The 26065-nt window shown below is 39.8% G+C and overlaps 1 long non-coding RNA gene across 4 annotated transcripts in view; it reads right to left on the bottom strand.

The window, feature by feature from the left end:
- LOC139828837 (uncharacterized) overlaps window positions 1-26065 on the bottom strand; it is a 352305-nt gene that overhangs the window by 131281 nt on the left and 194959 nt on the right. For 3 of the 4 annotated variants that reach the window (XR_011740842.1, XR_011740840.1, XR_011740841.1), the window contains exon 7: window positions 17866-17983. The exons of the other annotated variant lie outside the window; for it this stretch is intronic. This is a non-coding gene — a long non-coding RNA (uncharacterized lncRNA). The remainder of the gene's footprint in view (window positions 1-17865; window positions 17984-26065) is intronic. 4 annotated transcript variants of the gene reach the window in all.

Raw genomic sequence — 26065 nt, 5'->3', positions numbered from 1 at the left:
TGCCAAACCGCAGCTTGTGTCTCCGGAAGGCAGGGGCTCCCGTGGCCCCCAGCCCCGGCAGGCTCTGCCCTTGTCTTTCCCAGCACTGACCCTGGCCCTCAATCACAGCAAACCCTTCGCAAAGGGCCCCAACTCAACACATCCTCACGTCCAATGCTGCTGGCCTTCAGCATCCTGCTCTGAAACGTGCGGATGTTTGCAGGCAGCCAAACTTGGCGGCTCCTTCTCCTAACCGTGACCTGACTTCAAGCAAGCCTTACCCTTTGGGGTACGACTGCAGATACAGGAAGGAACAAAAGCCTGATGAAAACGCAGAGTGCATTTGCAGCTTTTACTTTAGGGTCAGGATTCGGCATAGGGGTGGTAAAGCCTACTTAGATAAGCAAGAGCCTGCCATCTTCAGAAAACTCTTATTTTCTAAAAAATAATATAAAATGACTGAGTATGCGATCCAAAGGCTATTAACAACTACAGACACCAAGAGAAGAGGGACCAGGCTCGCAGATCTCTGATGTGGTCTCACCAGGGACCACGGCTTTGTTCCTGTAAATCACAGCGCCCACACAGCACCTGCCCGCCCGCTCCTTCACACCAGCGCCGGCAGGAACACCACAAAGAGCCACTGTCTGCTCCTTCTCATCCCTACAAGCAGCCTCTGCATTTCTTTGTCTGTCCTTTGAAACAGGTGTGGTCAGAACAATGCCCTCTTGGAGCTATAGGGATTTCACTGCCTTTGTTTTGCCAAGAGTAAAAGAATTCTCACTCTTTTAAAGCTGCAGTGAGCTGGCTGCTCCCCATTGCACGTTCCTGTCGTGGCCAATCTCTCTAATGGTTTGTTCTCACACCTCTTGGAGTCACAGTGTTGAATAACAAGATACAGAAAAGCAAACAGATGAGTGAGAGATAATCAGCAAGAGTTTTAAAAAGCAGAACCATATGTATGTCTGTGTGCATTTTTAATACATATATACTCATAAATGTGTCCCCTCTCACAAATTAGTAAATAAAATAACAGAATACAGCCTATATTTCAATGGATCTGTTGTGAAAATTTTGCATTTGCCCTTAAATATGTCCCTTTTTTTCCCATGTATTTTTTAAGCAAAACCAAAGCACATCTGTTAACAAAGGAAGCTGCTGAAAACCAGCAGATCCTCTTATCCATACTGGCCCCCAAGGTAATATTTTGGCCTAAAAAAATGGTATTTCCTAGATTTTTCCAGTTGTGTTGAAAAGCTCATCTAAAACAACCCAATCTTGTGCTCTGTCTTATCCAAAGTCTGAAGGAATTTCTTGCTGAGATAGGTTGAGCTATAAGGCAAGAGAGGCTTTAGCTCATCAGACTCATTGGACAAACTTCCATCTGCATCATCAGCTGCACAAGAATTCCCTTAAAACAGAATAAGTCTAAGATGATTTGTTTGCAGGGCCCGAAGGAAAAAGACAATTATTGGGCCTTATACATGATCTACAGACAACAGAATTGTAATGGATCCAAGCTACTCAAACTATGGAAGCAATTGTACTCAAGGCACATCTTCAATATAGAAATATTAAAAATTACAGAAATTGTTCTTCTCAATTACGCTGGTGTTTGAATATTGGCCTTTATTGCATTTTGTTTCCATTATTTCTGAGAGTTAAAAAGGTCTTTGTTGGCATTGGGACTGTGATATATGAACCTCGGCTACTATTCACATTTGGTATCTTGTATATGCCATTCTAACTAATGGGAAAAGCATGAAAATCAATATGTCTCAACTAAGAACTAAAACTATCTAAATTGACCTATGACATGCAGCAAAATACACATTTCTCATCATTTTCTAAAATTGAATCTGCATTTTTTAGCTTCACATTAGTTTTGACACTGAAAATATCTAAAATTTAGATATTACATTTGTGGGGAATGGTAGAATTAATGAACTATGTCCATTTTAGAACACTTCAATATGAGATACAGTTTTATTTTGCAGCAGGTCTAAGCAATACAGTTACCAGCAATTTAATTATGGCTGTTTCACATGCTTTAAAAAATCCAGACCTATGGGATCTCACATTTCATAGCCAAAACCTACGAACCATCACACAAAGACAGCAGGCCCTTTTGAAATTATAGGCTGCAAGCTATACATTGCCAAGCTATACAATAAAATTATGAATTATTTTCCATTCATGCAATGGTACAGGTTTTTCTAGTATAAAAATCAAATAATAATTGGTACAATTGCTTTCTGTGTATCAGTCCTTCCATGGCTAAAATTAGTCCTTGTCTGCTTACATTCTGAATCTTGCATTGACATGAATTTGGCAGCAAGTGCTGGGTTTGTCATTCTCATCAAAACTGAAGACTTCTGGTAGTTCACAACATAAAATTCGGTAGCTAGTAGCTTCATGCTATTGCCAGAGCACTGCAACTCTGATCTGTAAATAGTGCCTTCTGCCTCCCAACCCCATTAAAATCTTTATTTGCTTGAACATCAATTAAGGAAGACCTTTGGCTTCCTGCTAGTGAAGGCAAATAATGAACAATACAACTAGCCAACTAATAGTTAGCAAAGTAATTAATAATACGTGTTTAAATATTAGTCTGCCAAGTAGATTCCACAAACTTCATACCTGCTTCTACTGTTCCATCTGGACACTATGCTGCATGACATCTATGGAATGTTTTTGGGGGCTTCACGAGAAAAGAAACATTAGGCTCTCATCAGGTTTCTTTTGGTGTGTGGTTTCCTTGAATTCTAGGTTAGATTTTGGAAGCAATTCACAATTCCAATCAGACAACTACATGCAAGTTGATCCAGATTTATGACGATACATCCGTGCATAACTGATTAGAAGCTACACCCAGAAAATATCTTCCCAGGAATAACTCTGGGTTGTTGTTATTAAAAAAAAAAAATCTTCCAAAAAACATGTTGAAAAAAATTAACAGGCCAAAATTAAGAAATCTTTCATCCATTTCTTAATGAAAAAAATTTTCCGTTGTTCTATAATTTTATAGACACAACAGGTCAGACGAGGAGCAAAGACACCCAGAAATCAAACCACGCTGTATGCACCCAGGAAGGCAACATCCCAGGCTTCACATTTCAGCACAAAAGAACAAAACGAAACCAACTGCCAACAATTTTCATACCGAAAATGAGAAGCCATAATTACAGGATTGTAAATTTCTACAGATCTACCTATCTATCAGAGGGCAGAAGAGGTAAATCTTCAGATTTCTCAATATATTAGTTCTTCAATAAATGGACCTATTTAAAGAATATCATTGTTCTGTTTTACTGAAGAAAAGCAGTCAACTCCTTCCTATAATTACAACCAAAGAAAAATTTTGTACCTAATTTCAAAGACAAAGCTACATGAAAAGCAGCCAAACCGTGGAAAAAAGCTTCCCTGTGAGTCCTTTCAAGGGCATGGGCTAAAGATTAGCATTATCTGAAGTTGTTCACACAGAGAAACGGGTGCTTTCATCCGAGTATTACAGGTCAAATTCTTACTAATAAACACGCACCTGATACACTGTGCAGCCTGTAATCTTCCTTCCTGCCCAGACTCCAGCCCCCACGTTGCCTTTTTGTCAATTCATATAGACTAGAAGAAAAATGAAGTCCTTCGCTTTGTTCCTAAAAAGTTTTTTATTCCATATTTCAGCCCAAATCCTTCCTGCTATATGCACCTCTTCAATAAATGCTGCTCCTCCACACTTCACCTCACAGCTCTTCTTCCTCTAGTTGGGACAATCCCATGCTGTAACTAAACCAAGAGTTTGAAAAATGCGAATGGAGGCAGAAAACAATTTCTTGCAGCACCAAGAATTTTAACTAATAGAACAATACAGCACTTTTTGACCAATCTACAATGCCCCACAGGCAGTTTTATTTAAATGGAAGTGTTATCTAAAATAAAATGAAGTAAAAAGTAATTCAAAACTATATTCTAGAAATACTTTAAATTGGCTTTGTAGAGACACAAGGGTACTTGCTTTCTGCTGCATTAATACTGATGGGCTGATATAGTATCTGCAGAAGCCATGCAATTAGAGCACTATGGGATAGTGCTCACAAGACTCAGCAAACTGTAACACAGTTAGAAAACCAATATAAAATAGCCTTAGATGAGAGAAGTTCAAATTGTCAAGATATTTATATTCAGAATGATTGTTGACACTTGTAATCAAGACTTGTAAAGACTTTAGTAATTAGTTGCTTTAAGTCTAAATAAGTGAATACATGCTGCCACATTATTAAATTCTCTTCCTAAAATAGGCAGAGAATTTTTTAGTGGATTAGTTGAAACTTTGTATCATGTGATCTTTGGTGATACCTGCAACCTACTTAAACCTGGGGGCTCCCCACGTCTCACTCAAAATACAGTAAGCTAAAAAACCCCCATCTGAACCAGTATCAGCCACTCTAGAACAGATCTGCATCAACACCAACACAAAGCAAAGTCTTCTGGGATTTGAGGACAATATTCAGGAGTTTTACAACAACAGAATTCTTACCAAAGTATTTGTGTTATCTTATATGAATGCTCTCCCCTAAGAGCATTATTTATTGGAAAAAAAAATAGCATTTCTACTGCAGCTTTACTCTGTCTCTAACTGCATAGTTATTCCACATGCAGGTATGAGGCTTGTCCTTGTTTCAAACACGAACAGATGACTCAACCCTAAAAGAGCAGACCCCCAGCAGCTACCCTGTCTCATATACTGCTTCACCGAAACAGAACTCTCCCTTACTGCATCAAGAGAAGGAATGCTCAGAGAAATGAAATGTGAAAAATTAAGTACTTATTTCTGGGTGCACTGCAGGTCTAAATATATCCAGTTTTGCCCAGGGGAAACAAGTATCCTGACTCCTGCACGTGCCTAGACTTGGTCTTATCTCCCTGTCTTGCCACACCAGTTCCCCCTTACACAGCAGGGCCACAGAAGGGCTGATGTCCCCGTCCTCTTCCTGGGGGCTCAAGGGCCCACAGAGAGCAGTTCTCAGGCAGCCAGGAGCAGGGGGCTGCAGGGTCACACTGGTGACACCTCCCTGTCCTGTGAGAAACAAAAGTCGCAGAATCATAGAATCATTTTGGTTGGAAGAGACCCTCAAGATCATCAAGTCCAGCCATAACCTAACTCTAGCACTAAACCATGTCCCCAAGAACCTCATCTCCATGTGTGTTCAACCCCTCCAGGGATGGTGACTCCACCACTGCCCTGGGCAGCCTGTTCCAATGCCCGACAACCCTTTCCTGGAAGAAATTTTTCCTAATATCCAATCTAAACCTCCCCTGGTACAACTTGAGGCCATTTCCTCTTGTCCTATCACTTGTTACTTGGGAGAAGAGACCAGCTCCCTCCATGCTCCATCCTCCTTTCAGGCAGTTCAGAGATAAGAAGGTCTCCCCTCAGCCTCCTCCAGGCTGAACCCCCCAGCTCCCTCAGCTGCTCCGTATCAGATTTGTGCTCCAGACCCCTCATGAGCAGCTTCATTGTCCTTCTCTGAACTCACTCCAGCACCTCAAAGTGGTCCTTGTAGTGAAGGGCCACAAGTGAACACAGGATTCGAAGTGGGGCCTCACCAGTGGGATGATCACTTCTCTAGTCCTGCTGCCCACACTATTCTTGATACAAGCCAGGATGCTGTTGGCCTTTTTGGCCACCTGGGCACGCTGCTGGCTCATGTTCAGCCCCCTCTTGACCAACACCCCAGAAGTCCAGCCATGCATTCAGTATATACTGGGGACTGTATTACTGTACTCCTCCCAGCTTTACTACAGACTTATTTAAGCTTCTGTACCAGAGCTGAGCCTTGCATTAGGACACCACAAGGCTTTTCTCCAGCTTGTTTCACTAGTGGACCATCAGCAAATGTTAATATTTCCATTAAATGCAAAGAGAGACAGAGGCTGACGAGAGCTATGGATGATGCACCACGTGCCACCCTATTGAGTACCATGTGTAAGCCAGGGCTGAACAGCAGCTGAGAAGCTCTAGGTGTCTAAAAAGGTTGTCATCAGGCTTAGTGAACCTATGTAAGGTATCATCCTTAGAAATGCTTTTCAAAGAGAGATCCATAGCCAAGGATTTATATTCAGCTAGGTCTGTTCTGTGTGAAAAGGAAGAATTACAAGAACACCGCAAGCATTATACTGAAGATGATGTTCCAACAAAAACCAAAGAGCTCTTCTTCAAATTGCATGTGTTAATGTGGGAGCAGTGAAGACTTGCTCACTTTCTCATTTGCCCCAAATGAAGGATTTACTTTCAAAACCACACTTTTAAAAAAGTAAAGTATACGCTGTATATGTTCTATTCAACAATACAGCCTGCTGCTTCTGGGAATAAGGCTTTTTAAGCCTCTACTTCTTTGCTAGTTGCCTTAATATTGTTCAAAAATAGCCAGAAATCAAAATATATTTGGTCAGTAACTGTGATATCTTATTAATACTGAAAGATGAAGAAACTAGAAAGAAAGACATTTGACAAATGACAAACTACATTTATACATACTTTATCCTATTATTAGCACTCTTGAGACCTTAAAACTCCTATGAAAAAACTTTAAATCAGGATGGTAAGTTTAAACACCTGCAGATACTAATTCTGCTGTACAAATCTGCTCCCCAGCTCTTCCCTCAGCTCTGCTGAGTCATATGCAGAGCCTCACACAGAAGGATATAATTAACATCCTCTTCTCTCATCACTCCAAAAAATGAAGCTCAAGTACAGGAAATCATTACCTGGAGCAGGATTTCAGGGAGCTGGACATCAGCACTGGCATTCAGCTCCCTCTTCCCAGAACTTTTCCAGAGGTCCACTGAGGTAAAACTGCTCAGCTAAGTACCTCTAACATAGCATACTTCTGGATAACTACCTACACCACAGGGGAGCTACATTTTAAAGTGACAACAGACATTAGAGGTGATAGAATTTTCCATAAACTTACTGCCAAAGAGCTAAGATCATCACCTCATCCTTCTGGGGCAGGCAGAGGTTTGCAGGAGGGCTGGTTAATGCTAAATTTCTTTCAGTAACATATGACAGAGATTACCTAGCAAACTGAGTAGGTAGCAGCAGTGCAAGCAAGCGCTGCTTAAATTTATGCACTGGCCCTTTTTCAAATACTCTTTTTTCCCTTGAGGATGCATAGGTTTGCTCTTTTAAATATCCTTTGTTTTATCAATTGTCTTCCCATAGCCATAATTCTCTATCAGGGCTGTAATGTCAGTAAGTTACCTAGATGCTGGAAGTGCAAGAAAACTTTGACATTTAGAAGCAAACTAATTATGATGCTTTAGTAAATGTTCTGAAAGGCTGCAGAAATTAGCATCTCTAAGTACAAAGCAGCCAATAGTCTGGACAAGAAAAAGAAATACAATACACTCTAAGAGAAGGCAATCTTTTTAAAAGGAGTTATTTGAACAAACCAATTACTCTTTTTTAAAAAGTTGTGTTGTTTTGTTTGGACCAACCCCTCCAAAACCATATAAAGTGGTTCTCTGATAATTTTAAAGTTTGGTGATTGTTACTGTTGATTGAATAAAACTCTAAGTGAATACAGCGAAGCAGATTTGTAGCTACTAATGGAGTCCAATGGCTCCAGTGTTAATTCTACTCGTGTGACACATTTCTGCCACAGAAGGGGAAGGTGGTATAGGACTCCTGTTCACCCAAGATGCATATTCAAGCAAAAAGATGATATGCAAGACATAAGCATGTGTATAACAAACAAAACCCAAGACTTTAGTTTTCAGTGGCTCCTTTGATTAGCTTTTGAATGGTTATGGGTGCTGAGGTTACATTCTACTGCAGGGAATAGAACTCATTTGAGACTGAGCTCACCAAGAGTTGGTATATGCCAGCCAGCATCTTCTGCAGCACTTCTGTGCTTCACCACAGGAAAAACATTTCCAATAATTCTGAAAGATACTATTGCCAATGCCCAAATGATCAAGAAAAAATAGTGGAATAAATAAATAACAAAGGAGCAATACAGCAGCACAAGTTTTTAGGCCAAAGCCTAATAAAGTATACTACTGTGTTTCCACATCATTACTGAATACAAGCAAATGACTGTAAGGCAAATTATTTTAACAACTGTTTGCAGTTTCACACAAAACATAACTATAGCTTTGCTCAATCATGACACATGCCACTATGTAAAGGGCTTTATAAACATCTGAGTTTTACTACCAAATCGGTTAATTGGTGCCTGATGAAAACAGGACAGGACAGAGATTACACCACTGCTGCTGCACCGAGCTGGCTCCAAGGGACAGCTGAACTTTTCTCTTCTGTTCTACACTCAAAATCTCATAGCGCGAGCCCACCGTGAAAACTGCAGCCCTTCCAGTGGTGATGCCCAATGACCGCAGCACAGGTTTAAGGTGGTAGGGGCTTGTTGTGTTGCGTGTTGCTTGTTTGTTGGGTTTTCGTGTGGTTTTGTTTGGTGTGTGTGTTTTGGTTGCTTGTGGGTGGGGTTATTTTTGCTTGTCTTGTTGTTGTTTGGTTTTAGAGGGAGGGACATAGACATAAGGTTAACTCCATCAAAATCAGGAAGAAACTGCACTGTGACCACTGAGGTAGCTACTGACGTGCACGAAAGTTATAAAATTCCAAACCAATTCAGGATGCTGCATCTGACCGCAATACTGTTATAAAATCAAGCTAGGTCAAACTAAACTGATTTCATACATAAGGTATTAGCATGGGATTTTAAGATGATACTTCCTTTGATTTTTATTTTCAAGTAGAAGTGTTCCAAATGTAGTGAGATTTTTTCCAGAGAAGAAAAATTGACTCTCTCGTCAGTGTTAAAATTGATTTGAATCAGTCAGATTCTAGAAGTTTACATTTTACTTTCACAGGCTTGATGCTGAGATATGCATACAAGATGATTGCCTCAGTGGATTTCTGTGCCTTAAGATCTTACAAATTGCTGGATTCAGTCAATATTCATGTCAGCTACAGTAAGAAAAAGTAAAATACATACATATACTGCAAGCTATTGCTCAAAGAATATGGAAACATAACAGAATAAATGGAGGAGACCAATACAAATACCTCCTCACAGGGGTAATGCTTATCAAAACCTCAAAGAAAGAGAGAAATATCCTTGAATATAACCTTGTACATTTGCCTGAACTTTAATTACTGGCAACCTACAATAAAGCAATTGCATCATTAGGCATCTTTTGTCTAATTTCCCTTTGTGGGTCACTGCTCGTCAGCCTCTCTTTCAGCTTTCAAGTCAAGAGAATACACTAAATCAAGGAAGCGAAAGCATCCCCAAATCATCACTATATAGCAAATGCTCTGTTTCAGGAGAGACCTCATTCTAGATGTTTAAAGTAAACATTAAAGCCCATCCATGAAGACAGGCTTATTAGGACGGGTTATAAACCAGATCATTTCTAAACTTAGATTTGTAGGACCATGATTTTTTTATTGTCTAAGCATGACAGACTCTTTATTATCACACAGATACATGCAAAGCAAACTGACCAGCAGCTCAGCCTTGGGTCTGCAGAATTGAGTCACACGAGTAGTCCGAACTCTTCTCAGTTGGGTGATTTGTATCAGTGAAGGAAAAAATAACATCAATAAAAGCACCTCCACAAAACCACAGACTTTGACCCCACAGTTTTTAGGTTCCAACCAGTAATCACTCTTATGCACCACTGCCCAACTACAGAATATACTTTTCCCCCCTTTGCTGCCATCAGAACAAGTATCAGAAGTTTGGTTGAAGACAATGCAAATCTAGTGAAGTAAAAATTAACCTCATCATCCCCAGTCAATGCAGACAGCCACCCTAGGTGGATGCAGTGAGTTACCTTTGAGTACACAGGGAGCCTGGACAGCTGGAGAGATGCTGAAATTTTGTGGGGAAAGTCAGCAAGATACCACATAAAAGAAATACTAGAGGCAACACATTCAACACGCTCAACTAGATCTCTTCTGGAAACAAAGGCATGGCTGACCTTCAAGCTCACTTTCTGCTGCTATAATAGAACCAGAACTGATCAGAGCCAATACACCCACTGCAAATTAAACCCCTCTAAGAAGTATTCTAAATTCAAGGGGGATGCATATGAGAACTATTTAACCTACACTTAATTTAAGAATTGGTCCTTTGTGGTGAAACATTCTTGGTTGTAAGCATTTTAGGAAGCAATAGGGGCGAAGTGACAAGGCGCTGAGCATTCTCTCACCAACCTGGGAAACAGCTGAAGCAGAACAATTTCAAATGATTCTATGAAATGCGAGTATTCCCTACTGACTTCTCTTTCCAAAGCTGAGACTTAAATCAAGATCACAGCAATTCGCATGGAAAGAATCTAGATATTGCTTGTCTGACTTTTACCTTGGGAGAAAGAAAACAAACAAAAAAAACCCACACCACACCTCTAAGGAACTGAGGCAACTTTTGCCATCTGCACCAATTCAAGGACAAGGCTGCCTTCCTGGAGGTACAATCATTGTATAAAGGTAGGGCTAGGATTTGGTGTCTCCAGAGAGCATGTTAAATAGCAGATTAGCAATTGCTAACTCTTCCCACAAGACAGAAGAGGCTTCCTGAAAGGAAGGGCTGGCTTTACCCAAAAATGTGACCTTAGCCAGCAAAGTGCATGAAGAGAGGAATGTCATCAATAGCATTCTGCTTTGCCTCTCTTAGTGTTGGAATCCTTATTTCAATATTCTTACAGTCAACCTCACTTAAATCATAGCTCAAATTTTTAGCATTACAACAGCGTTACAAACCTGCAAATTCAGTGCTTACAGTGTTCAAATGGGGTAAAGAAAATGTCCAGTATATGCACATATCCAAGACCCCATCTCCAGCACCACCATCTTCAGAGTGTGATTTGCACACAGCTACTTGGACACAGAAAAAGCTTTGGTCTTCAATAATTCTAATTAGACAACGGAAACCAACCTGACATTCTGCTATGGAAATACAATGAATTAATGAGCTAAATTAGATGTAAAGTTTAGAAGATTCTATTCTAGATTAAAAACCCAGAATACTGATTTACAGTTCTCTTTCGGGGGGGTGGAGGGGAGGGTTAGCAGCATATGAGTACTCAGTCACTCTGCAGCATAACCATCTTTTCTATAAATCCTTTGTTCTAGAATGCCATTGGGAGATTTTCCTGAGCTGTGGATTTTAGGTATGACAACCAGTGCTTCCTACTTCCCCTTGAGTCAGGAAAGCCAATATGCAAATAGTCAGCAATTCAATTCAAATCATTGACAAATGACTGTTTCTGAAAGACTTGGAGTGAATTCAGTCTCCAAAAAAATAAGCTGCTGAGTGCTAATCTAGTGCTTTGAAAGACCAGCCTACCCAGGCAAAGTAGGAGGATGTCATTAACAAAGCACTAGCATTTTGACTTTTCTTTAAAGAATGTGCTCAGAGCTGAAGAACATGTCTTTAAATCTCTAAAGCAGAGGTGGGTCATAGAGTCCCACTTGCCTGGAAACAACACAACAGTTTCCTCCTTTCTTAATTCAGATCTGTTAAATGTTATATAGATGTAAGACTGCATTAGACAAGTCAAAAAAAAGCATGAAAACCAAGGCTGGGGCTCTTATTATCCTCTACCTCAGTCTGGTGCATGTGCTCCACTGTGATATACAGGGTCTTTGACTCAGCCTCAGAAATGAAAAAGATGAAAACAGGTTATTCGCTTGTCTTTAGGTTTGCAGTGCAAATGATGGTTTACTGAAGAGCTACATTAAGGCCACTAGGAATTCAAATAGCGAGTAACGAAAAGCAAAAAATCTCAGACACATGTAGGAAAACAGCTTGAAGTTCACGGACAGAATGAAGGCTGCTGAGTTAAACGTGCCCACCCAGAAATCGGGTCTGGATTTCAAAGTGAAAAATTACATTACATAGTTATATAACATCATGTGGAATTCCAGTCTCATTTAACTGCCTCAAAACCATTCAAGAAATATACAGAAGAACGGGAAACAGTTCAGGAAAGTGTGGGGAAAGTTAGCAGCAGCTGCTGAACCTTCCAGAGTGGAAGGGACTACAGGTAGAGCTGAGCAAGAAGTCGTAAGTTCATTAATGATGTAGAGGAAATATTGATTGGCCATCCAAAATAAAATTAAAAAAAAAAAAAAGAAAAAAAAGAAGTTAAGGAACTTTGGACTAAAATCAACAGGAAAAGCCAAATACAAAGTTCAAATGTTTTGGTTCTGCAAGCTCTTACTGCAGAAAATAAAGATGCTGAAAAACTACCTGAGTTTAAGCGAAAATGGGACAAGTTCATGGAGGAGCAGACTTGTAGGGTGACTGAGTACAACGTCATTACTTCTTGCTTCAAAAATTATTCTACTGAAAAGTGTTGGAGGTTGAGAAAATATTTGGTCAGTTATCACAATATGTTCGCTCTGTTGAATATTTTTCTCCTAGTCACTCACTTTGGCTGCTGCCAGAAAGAGGACACTGGGCATGACAGACATCTGGTGAAATCTGAGCACAATCATTGTCCGGCTTTGAAATAAATACAGCTGGTGGGACTTGTCATCATGACATTTTATGGTAAATCTGGAGCAGTCAAGTCATTTGGGTGCTGATCCTAGTTTCTTTCAGCTCAGAATATTTGACATAAATGCCTTGACTGCTTTCAGCTCTCACAGTTCAGCTGCGCACTGGATTATTCTGCTTTAACTGAATTGTTGCCCAGTTGCTGAGTCATAATGTATTAAAATGACCACAGATTTTTTTTAAAAGAAACCTCTCCCAACAAGCTTCTAACAAAGTTGCTTTCAACAAGAGCTTTTCACAACAGTCAGGACTCAGCTGGCTCTCAGATAAGTATTTCCAATGAACAGAAGCATTACCAGCAAAAGTATTTGTCAAGTGCTTCTTTATTTGACCAGGACTGGCTGTGAGTCAAGTAGAAAGATATGAATATTGAACATTTTTCTGCAAATGGCAACATGAAATTGCACATTATATATAGTCTTCTCCAGAGCAAGTGCTGCTATTCAGACGCACCAAGCACCTGAGCAATGGGCTGTGTTACCACCTCTCAAGACTTCCAAAAAAACCGAACAATTAGCTTGAGCAACATTTAGGTAAATATAAGCAATAAACTCTAAAGATAACTTTCACCGCATAAATAAGCAAAACACTTCAGTATAGTCCTCATGCAAGAGTACTCTCAGAACTCCAGATTTAATTGAGATCACACATACCAATATGATATTCATGTGCAGAAATGAAGACAAGAGGCTGAATACTTTTCTCCCTTTGTTCAAAGCAAACATGCCCGCTGAACGGTGTTCAGGGATGTGCTTGGCACTTCTCTTTCCTAACAATACCTGTGAGATTACAGAAATCATTTCTCTATTATCTATGCGATGATCTAAAGTTCAGCCAGGATCTGTATAAATTTTCATCAATAAGTAGCCTGTGGGAAAACAGGAATTCTGAGACTTCAGAAAACATGAATAATTTTTGCTGCCAGTCAATGGGCTGTTCCTAGAGTGGCACAGCAAAGCAGCAGCCATTGCTACTTGTAACTTACATGTTGTTGGTCCAGTTTTCGTGGTACAAAATACAATAGTGACAAGTCTGAGGCTGCTGTAAATTCATATTAATTACAAAAATAGCACTACAAACCAGATTTTTTTCAATTTGAAAAATGATGGTCTCATTTGAAAAATTGTTACAAAAATATTAGTATTTTTAATTCTTTCCATTTTCTACTATTATTTTATACCCATCTTTGTATTTCTTTTCTTACAAATATAAGTTTTGCTGCAATTATGTATTTTAATTACTTTTTTCCCAAATTTTTTTCAAAATGGTTTTCAGCAGTTTCAAAATCAATTGTTGCTTGTTTTGATGTCCACCCCTAAAACAATCAAAGACACAGAATTTTTCATAAAGCAAAATTCTGAGCTTTGAGCTGCCATATTTAGAATCTGCGCTGAACATACATAGCAGAAGAGCATGGAAGAACAGTAATTCAGCATTTTTATGCTAATCTGCAGGAATCAAAAGAAAAGCAACTGTCCCCAGAGTATTCAGTGAAATTCTCCAGCTCTTTTAAGTAGTGTCCTTCACCAAAGGTTTAAGTATAATACAACTGTCACAAGAGGCACTAAAGCAGTATTACTGCTGTTAGCACCTGGCCCTGAGGACTTTGGGAGGTCTTTGAAGCTCTCAGTGATTAGATTGGGTTCATAATCCGACAAGGTAAGTTTTCCCACCCCTGATGTTGGAACAAAGCAGTCTGGAAAGCCCCACGCTTCAACAGGAAGAACGTGCAACGCCGCACGGTGCTTAACATCTTGGCAACGCGTAAGCCCAGAGGTTAGTGATGATTAAACGATACCGCTATCAGAAAACTATCATTCAACTAAAATTCAAAGGTTTTGCTGAAACAGTTTCATTCAAGTAAAACGTCAGTTGCAAAAACTTCTCTGGTTCCAAACAAAGTTTAGGCACAAAATGGCAGGAAGAAACTGCTCCCCCACGTTACCAGCAAGGACCTCTCTGGTTCCAGTCTGCGCTGCCTCCCGTATTCCAGTTGGCTACTGGGCACAAGGCCAGGAGACATTTTAGGAGAAGCCTCTCACAATCTCTCCTACTGGAAGTTAAACATTTGGAAAAGTAATTATTGGTGAGAGCAGGGAACCCAGTCCAAGTGCCTTCTGCATTGAAGTGCACCAGGCTATTGTGGGTTGTGGCGCGCTCATGTTTTTCCAGTCAAAACCCCCTCCGTGCCACCCAGAACTGTAAGTGGTGGAGCCTGTTTGTGGGGTGGGTGTCAGCCCAGAAGAGAGAGTTGCTTTTATGGGAAGTAAAAACCTGCAAAATACATCCACTGTTCAAAACAAAATCCATGACAAACCAGTCTGACACCTACCTAAAGCTGAAGTCCTGGCGCACAATTACAGAATGCTCTGCTTGCAGTACGTACAGAATTCTACCAAGAAAAGTAAGTCTCTGTGTGGGATGCAACTTAGGAAGGATTTTTCTCTGGCAGGTAAAGCATGCCAAGGCAAGATTGCTAGCACATTTTCTTGTCTTGCTTCAGAGTTTGATGTATATATGTTAGTCAGTCTTTAAGTTACCTCAACAGCACAGTTGGCTAAGTGTGGGAGGCTTTTGCATACTTAAATACTAGGAAAAAGACAACTTTAATACTGCTGCTAAACAACAACAATAATAATAATTTAGCATTTCTCCAAGGACATTTATGGTGGATACACAACTTATATCATTGTCAAAAGCAATAAAATAACACTGTAAGTGACAAAAAAAGTTTTCCTATACTTCCCCATTAATGTTAATTTATAAATCTCCAAATAACATAGCCAAACATATTTCATTTAGTTATTTTCATGCACATACCATGGAAGATCACCTCAGCTTCCAGATGCCCTGATATAACAATACAAATCAAAACCCTAAAGCCAGCAGAATAGCCAAATAAATATAAAAAGACCATATAACAACAACTCTGACCAAACAATCTCATCCCTTCTGACAGTTCCAGAACAAACCTCGCCCTACACATTCTGGGTCCATTCCGAAAACCTGGACTGTGCACTTTATTCTGAAGGTCAGTCTTGCCAAGCTCAACTTGAGGGGTGAAGGACACCCCAAACTTTGAAGACACCCTCCTCCAAGCAGGGAAAAATCAGTGTAAGCATTTCTGGTAACTGCAACTGTAGCCACTCAAGAGGCTGTATGTAAGCACTTGTTTCAAGAAATACACATATCCTGAACAATCCCTTGTATCTCTGCCAGCAAATGTCTCAGAGCACCCCTGTAACCTGTGCACAGAGCATACCAACTGAACAGGTTGCCCCGTTGTTTTAGTGTTTGCTTGCAGATGGATTTTTGAGACACATTTCACAACACCTCTACCTTTAGGCAATGAAAATAAGATGAGCAGCAGCGAAATGCTGCAGCAAACAGTTGCAACCTCTTGGGTGCCTTCGGTACGTGTCTGCGCACAACCAGAATTGGAAGTGCCATTCATTCACAGATTTTCATTCTAGCTTTAAACCAGGAAACTCAAGCTCCAGCAACAGCATAATCCTGGCAGCGAGCCTTACAGAAAGAGATGGAAATTCCTCTTGGGCACCAGGAAGTTCTTCAGATCATCCTTTACCCAGTTCTCATGTTACTAACTCCACTCCAATACAGAGGCCAGCCAGCCTGCACCTACGAAAAGGGATCTTTGTTGATAATGTAGATCTATCCAAACAAGAAAACGAAAGAAAAAAAACCCCACAACTAGTCATTTGTTCTGCTTCAGAGCCTACAGCAGGCTGGGAACTAGTAGACATCCCATTTTGTAGCTATCATTTGTTACTATTCAAAATTCTCTGGCAGCTTCTCCAGCCCACCAGTTTAATCGGCAAAAGCTGAGATGCACAGCAGCCTCCTTAGCACAGCCCGACAAGGTCAGAGATCAATATCCCTGGTGCAGGCAAGGGACAAACATTTTGGGGGAATTAGCAGCTTATGTCTCCATCTTCTCACTTCAATCCCCTGCATGCCTGTGGGCTAAGAACAGCATCAGCATTGGGACTGCAGAGTCCAGCCACAGATTTGTTACTGGGATCTCCTAGAAGCAACTTAACCAGAGGAGAGCACCCAAAGCATGTCCCAACCGAGGACAGTATCTAAGCCTGGTCTGGGCAACAGGGACTGGTGGATGGCCATTGTATAGATGATTGCTGCAGCTAATGAAGAAAGTGAAGGAAATCAGAAGCAAACTGAGAATCACCTTGACACCACAATTTCCTATTCTCCAACTAAACACGGAACCTTACCCGCACAACAAATCACTGCAGAGATTGCCAGAACTGGAGAGGACATGTGAAAGCAGGAACCAAATGTTATGTCAGCGTGCTCTTTTGCTTGACACAGACACTGGCAGTTTCCCCCTGCAAAGGACTCTTGGGATTTCCCCAGCCAAAACGAATGAGGTTTTAAAGAGCAAAGCACATCTCCATAAAGCAGGAGATGGTATCTCTTGTATCTGGAAAGCAAATAAAGGATGTAAATACTGTCTGTTCCAAAGTACAGACAGACACGATTATTGTCCTCTATCATGACAAGAGCACACATAGGCCTTCCAAACACTCACACTTTACATTTGCATTATATAAGAAGGAAAGAAAAGTCTTATTTGTGCAGCAGTTTGGATAGTCCTCTTGGTTTTTTGGCACATGTGTGCATGCACTGTGCACAGAGTTGTTGACTGATCTTCAAGATATAAATGCCAGATATTTTTAATCATTAAAATAAAAGACAAAAATCATTTTCTAGGTTAAGAATCATTATGTTTTAATAAAAAGATTATCACAGCTAGCAGAGTCTCTCTTCCAAGCACTCAAAGGAGATGTCTACTTCACTACCACCAAATTTAAAACAAAAAATAAAAATTCAATACTAAAAATGTAAATAATGTTATGCAAGAGCATAATTTTATTTCTGAAGGGCATTTCTGTACTATAACTTAGCAAATAATGCTGAAACTACCCATGAATGCTGCATTCTGTTAATTCCAGACATTTATGTTCAATGGTTCAAAAATTTTTAATGAGAATGGTCATCTCTGTAGACTGAAGACCTTGAAAACAGAATTAGAAGCTGATGTCTTGTTTAGCATTGAAAAAGCGACTCTGCCTTTAAACATGCAAAAATTCTCATATAAATTTAATTTCTATTTATTCATTTGGCTGTTGTGTACTACTGCATCCCCATAAACTGTCCTGCTCAAAATCAAGCAATGCTGTGCAGGCAATGAGGATTAACACCCTTTATGGAATGAGAGATTTGTTAGACCTCGTAGAGACAGAGAAAAATATACCTTAAATTTTGGACTGAAGGTGAAGCCCTTGGTTTCCATCAAATGCATCTTCCCTCATGTTCAACAGCATTAGCAGCACCGACTGAAGATCAAGTTCTCATCATCAGTTCTCAGGTAACTGTAAAGAATGTTCATCCTATATTACCAAAACCTGCATGATTCCTATGTTTCTGCACAGAAGAAATGCATCGAGAGGTCAAAGAGAGTGGCTAAGTGATAATAAAAGAACCTTTACATTTTATAGCAATTCAAATTCAAGCTGATTTCTCATGGTTAATTCCACGCTTCTTGTGTTGGCAACAAGTTTGTAGGACATGAGCTGAATTCTCACGTAAGCCTTATTTTCTCCCACCATAAGCAGTGAAGGTTTCTTGAGAGAAATGGTACTGGCCAGTGAAAATCACGCAACACAGAACACAGTATTTGTTCTTAAACGGATTTCTAAAAATAGGAGTTTGGCTTTCTTTTCATGCCTCTATTCCTAATAGAATATCAATATAGTAAAAGTTGTAAATTGAAATCCCAGAGAGGTCCACATCTGAATGTACTCTGGCATGAGTTAGTTTCATTTCTATATAATACAATTTTAACACCGTAGAGAGTCATGAAAACAAAAATGACAATTTCTAAACGCGCTCATACAAGTTATAATAAAAACACATTTCAACAGTTTAAGTGTCAGCCTGTCTTGTTACCTATAATCACAGTGATTGAAGTTTCTGTATTTCAAAGGCAAAAATAGCAGTGATATCATGAGGAAAACCTATTGCAGTTCATCAACCATGGTACATTAGAAGACATTCTTCTGCAATTTTATGGCCATTTTTAAAATGGTGCCTTCTCAAAAGAGAAAGTCTTTAGAGATTCATATTTCACTTATTTTTCAGAGGCTGGATAAGCCAGTTCTAGAAACACAGTGAATTCAAGCAGGCCATGCAAAGGGAAGGAAGAAGCGACTGGGAGCTGCAAACCCAGCACAGAGATTCAGCATCTTGTTTATTTGTAGTGTCTGACCTACATCTGAGTACCCGAACACTTAGAGGAGGAGAGAGTTCAAAAACTTGATCCGCATTTGAAAGATGTGATACAGACCTCTGTGGAGAACAGGAAACATGCAAGACAGGAGAAAAGCAGCAGGGTTTTTTTCCCCCAACAAAGCAACATGACATCCTATAGGAAACCTATGCAACTCACACTGACAATTTTACCCCATAATGAAATCAGGGTCTATGGCTGAATTACGATTATGAGTAAAATGATTAATCCTGCATTCTTAAACAAACCATCTTACACAGTGATGTACAGGGTTGGCGGGCGAAGAGGGGACAGTGAGCTAAAACCTCATTTTCCATATAAACTAATCACTTAGGAACAAGTCCTAAGTGTTAGAAAACATCATTTAATGAAAACATCAGCTCAGTTCACAAAGGTAGCTTAAAAAAAGGAAGCAAATGGTAGGAATTATTAGGACAGAAGTAAAAAGCAAAACAGAACCATTACACAGTTTTGTGAATCTACATATGTAGAAATGTATATATGTGACCATATCCTGGATGCTCCAAACAATTCCAGTTGCCCCACTTTAAAATGAAGGCAGCAGAAACAGGAAACACGCAGAGAAGGACAGATGTGATCATCAAAAATGTTATAGTTTCCATATTGAATACAATTTCATCATCCTGCAAAAATAAAAGAGTGGGGATATAGCATAGATCTATAAAGTCATGAGTATCATAAACACGGACATGGAGTTGCTGTTGAGCATTGCTTCCAATAGAACAACTAGCTACTTTTGCTGACTTCAAAATACAACTACAAAACATACAATAATTGATTACATTTGATTTAAGCATTGCAACTAAATGAAGCATTACAATTGAAGGGATGAATAAACTGAGCTGAAGACCAATGTAAGTATTATACATGCCTATGGAGAATAATCAAGCTCTCTTAGTCTTCTTTTTCAACTGGTTTGTGATATAAGATGAAACAAAATTATTCTAAGCTTTAAATTATGAATGATACAATGAATTATTAACATTAAAGATACATCAGTGTTTACTCTTAGCTTCTACCAGTCTTCTCTTTGTAACTATTCTTCAGTAACACGGGCGGCTTTATTGAAGGCAAGGAATAGCAAGCCCTTTTTGCACAGTAATTCAAAGTATAGAACCTACACACAAACATCTAACCCGGGAGCCTCCTCAGTCCCTAGAGCGGATCACACGTGATGACCAGCACTAGAACTAACACAGGTTTCGTCCAGAGTCAGTGATTTAACACTGCTGTCCAAGATCTTTACAAGCCGCAGTGAATCGCACCGAAGGCAAAGGGAACATACGAATAAAGGGACTAGTCTTGCAAACATCTGGCATCTGGACTAGAACCACTCATGTTTGACTTAAGTTTTCTATTTCTCTGGAGGCAACGCGGTGGGTATCAGTGACATATTTACAGTTCTCCACCTTCTCTTGCAGATTTAAAGTTTTCGGCAATGGCTCCTAAGAAAACACCAGCCTCTGCAGTACCCACCTCCTGCTCTGCTGCAGAGAACAGCTTCCTTTTGTGTGTAAAACCAGTCCGTATCACACTTTGGATTACTAAGGATATTTTCTCAAGATGGAGAAATTCCAACCAGGGAAACTGTGAACTGCAGGAGTCTTGGTTAGGGGCGAACAGAAGAATTGGGAAAGAAAAGGAATTGGGTCCTTTTTAACATGCACGCTTCCATTAGCACTAGCAACCATCTTTAGCATTTTATTTTACGTGGTATATAAGTTCTTTCTGATACTAAACAGTTATTCTGAAGCAGAGAACTAAGAAATCACGGACCATGAAGAGCCCAGCCTCTTTTCACTGAAGTTAATCAAAGCTGTGTCACTAGAGTTAATGTGAGCAGAAACAAATAAAATCTAGGGATTTTCTATTTCTCTATTATGCAAATTAACTGTGACATGCACAGCTCTATTGCTTATTTCAACAACAGCAGGAAACCCAGGTAAGCGAATGCATTTTTCTTTTACAATTTACACTTCAACAACAAGCATTTCAAGACTGGCAAGAAAATGACTGGCAATGTTTTCACATAAAAAATACTATCATTATGGTAAGCAGTCATTGGGTTTTCTTCTTGGGCAAAGCCTTAAAATGTCTCCAGCACTCAGGAAAACATTTTTATATATGTCATTATGAACTGCAGACAATCACCTACTTCTGAAAATTTGAGACACATTTAAGCTTTTGTAATCGAACACAGAAAGGAAAACACCTTGTGGCATTTACAATCTTGATTAAATTAGATTACTCTTTACCAGTCGTCACTTAGAACTACATCACAACCTGTTTTCAGACTGACTGTGATGCTTCACCATCATCTGCGGGAAGCACAGTTCCCTCTTCCCTCAGGCTCCGCTCCACGGGCAGCTCCACCCCGACAGGACAGCATCCCTGCAGAAGGTGCCTTACATTTCCCAGGACTGACTTCATTCATCATCTGGCAGAGGGAAAACAATAGCAGGGGGCTAGAAAGGACTTGAGCACTTGCAGACTTTGAAAGCTGAATGTGCTGGAACACACAAGCTATGGCTTTGAGCACCTTTTTCAGACGGCCTTGGCATTTACTCAAGATGTTCAAAGTAACGCTCAATCTCTTCTCAACTGCTGATGAAATACCCTTAATTCAAACAAGCTAGCACAATACATTTCCTTTATGGAACAGAGAAGTGCTGTGAATTCTTTATCAGATACAACAGGATAACGTCAGCAAGTGCTAGGGCACACAACTACTTCCTCTGAAGTTGTTGAGAAATGCATCAGATCAGGTTAAAAACCAGACTAAGGTGATCTCAACCCATAAACAGGCATCTAAATTGCTAACATCAGTCATAAGGAAAAATCAGAATTAAAAGCGTTCATTTTCTTCCTGAAAAGCAGATGTACCCTTTCCAATTGCACGTGCCCCTCCTGTTTCCCCAACTCATCCAGCATAAGCAGGCACAACACCACAGCTTTGAACTGGGGAAAAGGGATTTCCTGGGCAGAAAATGCTAACAGAAAGAACCACAGTAGAAGATCATACATTTCCTAGTGGCAATGCCTCAAGGTTTTTTGGTCAAAGAAACCTCAATCAAAACTAACAATGTTTCACTAGAAGATTCAATTAGATCTGACCTAAAACTTCCAAGTGCTTTCTAACGCTGGTAACCTGCTGTCCCATATGCAGTATGTCCCTTTTGATCTAGGTGCACAGAAAATGATGGGAGTTTGCAGCAGTTTCCAGACAGGGGGACAAAAAGCGGAGTTCAAGCTAATTGGAGGGGACTTGGAAAGAGAGGGGGTTGCTTTTTCCTGAAAATTCCCTGTGCTTAGTTCACTGTTGCTGATCAGAGACAGTTGTTTCATGCAGATTTTGGACATTTTACGTAGCAGGGTTTTTGGTTCACTGGGACTATTCAGGAAGCTCATGTTGCATCAGAAGATCACAACTTGTTGCCTAGAATCCACCTTTCCAGGAATAATAATTAACAATAATATAAGTGACATTCCAAGTAACACCTGGAGGTTTTGTGGTCCAGCCTCCCTGCCTCTGGGACCTGAAGTAACAATTTAGGAAACTTTTCCTCCAATTTAGTTATGATCTCATCTCAGCAAAATAAAGCATCCATACACCTAATTCACTTCAAGCCAACAGAGGACAAGCAAAGTTCAACTCTGAATTTGGCCTTGGAGATTTCTGAATACAGAAAAGCCCTGACACTTTGAAATGCTTATTTATTGGACCTTGCCTGCTTCTGTGTGATTTCACAAAAAGGCTTAAGGGACCATTGTACATGTTTCCCATGCAACCAATCCTCCCTAGAGGATGAATTATTTTTAAATGCATAGCCAGACAAACTATTTATACTTGTAGACTAGCATTTTCTTTTCGAAAAACAGCTTTCTAGGATTTTACTTCAGTCCTGTTTCCTAACATGGTGAAACTTATTGCTATAATTACATCACTACAACAAGAAACTCCCATTTCCCTTTCTCCAATAACAAAGAACAGATTCTGCAAAGATACTGGCCTTTCAATATTTATAGATAATATGAATTTTTAATCACTATTTCGTTAATTATAATTACTCTTACCATTCCACAGAGTTATTAACTTTGACTGTTGCTATTCAAGGTTTGCAGTGTATGTGTCACCTATGGAAAGAATGAACGGTCTGTAGGTAACAGCAAGTGGTCATTTCGGAAACCAGGGATCTCCCATTATTTTGCAACACTTATAGTGTTGAGTGTTAAAAATAACAGAATGGACAAAACTTCATATGAATTTGTAAATGATCAAAGGCAGTCTTATACCTCTACCAAGGCTCCTCTCTGTGCTTATAGACTCTAGGTCACCTGCAATTTTCTAGATGTCTGAAACTGGACTCATTTCCCAGCCGTCAAATACATGGAAGTCTTGAAAACCTGATGATCCTTTAGAGCCTGTGAAGATGTGGCTTTAGAGCAACATAACAGCAACCTCCTGATCCCTGTGAGGCAGCAGCATGGAGATGAAGCCAAGCTCTTCATAGACGTGACACGGTGGGAGAGCATGAGTGGAATAAACTGGATATTTTTTTCTATTATTTTTTTTTTCATGTAGGTTCACAAAGGAAAGGCACAGTCAAGCACTGAAACAGGGTCCAGGGCGGCAGTTTTTGCGGCTCAGCCGGATGAAGCCTGAGGAGCCCAGGCTGCTCGGAGGGCTGACCCTGCTCTCAGCAGGAGGCTGGACTGGAGAACAACTGTGTCACAGTTCAGCTAAAGCCCCCCCCAAGCTCTTCCTGCCCCTTCCCACAGGTATGAAAAAAAGCAACTGATTTTTATTAAGAATGACAGCCTGACAAATATTCTTGCCCCAATTTCCCTTTTCTGTTTTGTATCGGACAAAACATTTCCCCAATGTCCTCCATTTTCCGATGATTTTCAGATGTGTAAGGAAATGATATCTAAGTAACAGCCACATTTTATGCTGCATTACATATCTGACAAGCATTGAAGTCAGCTGGCTCTATGCATTTCACAGCTAAAAGAAACTGCCTGCCTATATACCCTTCTCGAAGACAAAATGCACATACGAAATAGGCATGATATTGGCAGTTACAAAAGAAAAAAAAAGTATAGAAGAATCAACATATGTTACCAGATAATTTTTTAAGGATTTTCCTTTGACTTTCCACTGGTTTTGAGGTTTTGTAGATACTGGATCTCATAAAGAAGACGACATGACTGAATGCGAACATAATGCTCTGCCCTGTTCAGCTGGATGCAGCACCACCAAACCAATTCCTCTGCCAGCACACAAAGGAGAAACGTGATGAATGTGTAGTGCTCCTCTTCAGCCTCATAACTTGACGGGAGATTTTATAAATAAAATAAGCTTCTGCAAGTCTCAGGAAATCTCACTCAGCCACTCCGGCTGCTAAAGAAAAGGTCACTGACTGAAGATGGAAAGCAAAGCCCCACACTGCTGCAGATTCCTCTTCTTAATGGTGTAACAGACATTGACCACAGAGTGACTTTTGCATCTGTGCTATTCACATTTGGAATCTATTTATATTTCTTCCACAAAGCCAGTCTTGGTTCTTTTAACCTCATTATTGCTTTCCCCTGCTTCCTCACTAGACAGCAATTTGGAAGCAAAGTCAAACAAGTGATTCGTATGCACTGCAAAGAGAGGCAAGTGCTTAAGGCTTTTTGGTTTAGAAGTGTTCTGTCCTTCCTGACAATGACACCTGCAGAACTAAAATTGGGTATTTATCTGCTTCTGGATATGTCATAGTCCCTCAGAAAAACTTATTCCATAGATTTCATAGCCCAGGCTGCATAAAGTCAGAAAGAGAGAGCTCATTTATATACCAGGACCCATTATAATGGTACACAGGATGTTCTTACATCATGGAATTCATCTGTCATTAAAACAAACAAGAAGTTATAACTTGAAATGATTGGGGAACATCTCCTTTTTCCCCAACACAGAAAAAGAGAACAGGATTTTTTGCTGTATTGAAATAAGGAAATATTGTTGAAACACTCTGATAAATGTCTAGATCATCATCAGTAATGCCTTCCAAATACCATCCGTACATAGTTCTATTTTTAATGTTGGACTGTTCTTGAAAGCTGTTAAAACATCTATTCATAACACATGAAGATATAACCTGTCTACACATTCCCCTCCATTTGGAACAGTATCCCAAATGTTGGTAATGTTTCTGAAATTATTTTTAAAAATTTAAAAGAACCTAAGTCCTCTATTTCCAGGTTTTTTTGTTTGGTTGGTTAGGTTTTTTTTTTTCCCAAAGCTATCTCACAAGTAATTCATCAGAATGCAAATAAATCCCTTCTGTTCTTCAAGACAGACTCAGTAAATGCATATCACTCCAGTAATTAAAGGTTGCCCATTCAAACACCACACTATTTATTTTAGCTTACAGCTTCAATAAGAATTGACATGAATCAGCCCTTTCCCTTGGGAAGTTTATTTTCAGGAGTGCAGCACGGTCCTTTCCAGAAAATCTGGGTAAGTGTATGAGGTATTTACACATTTAACAAAAATGTTATTAGCTCTTAAAAGCAATGTTACTGAGGGCTGAGAATCTTCTTTTACAGAATACTCGTATCTGGTAATCCACCTTTTCCAAACCAGAACATGTAGTGCACTGCATTGAAAGTAACCTGAGGTTACTATGTCTTTGTTTCCTCAGACTGTGCACAGATCTTTTGTCTATAGAACCAAACTTAATGGAACTGCCTTTCCAAAAGCAAAAAGGGTGCTACAGCCTGACACAGCCATAAAGCTCTGCAGCCAGTCTTCTCAAAGTTACTTTACCTACAGCACAGACCTTGATCAACATAAAGATCAGTTGCTTGGAGAGCTGTGCCTGTTGAAAACAGCCAGCTGTGTGTCTCTGGTTGTTTTGCTTTTTCTCTTCAAATTCATTCAACACTCACATTTTTGGTTGCCCCTTTACGAACCCTGGTCTTATGCTGATTCCTGACAGTTTGCTATTGTTTTAGTTATTAAACTTATATCAAAATACTGTAATTTGGGAACTCTGTACCACCCTTAACAGCATTGAAAATCTGCTTCATTAACTCTCCCCCCACATTTCCACAAATGCCATGACACGTCAGTTCTGCAGTAACTTGTATTAGAGAACTT

This window comes from Patagioenas fasciata, chromosome 11 (genome assembly GCF_037038585.1).
Source record: "Patagioenas fasciata isolate bPatFas1 chromosome 11, bPatFas1.hap1, whole genome shotgun sequence".
Classification (NCBI taxonomy): Eukaryota; Metazoa; Chordata; class Aves; order Columbiformes; family Columbidae; genus Patagioenas; species Patagioenas fasciata.
Note: the sequence above shows the minus strand (reverse complement) of the source record. Positions and strands in the feature narration are given on the sequence as shown.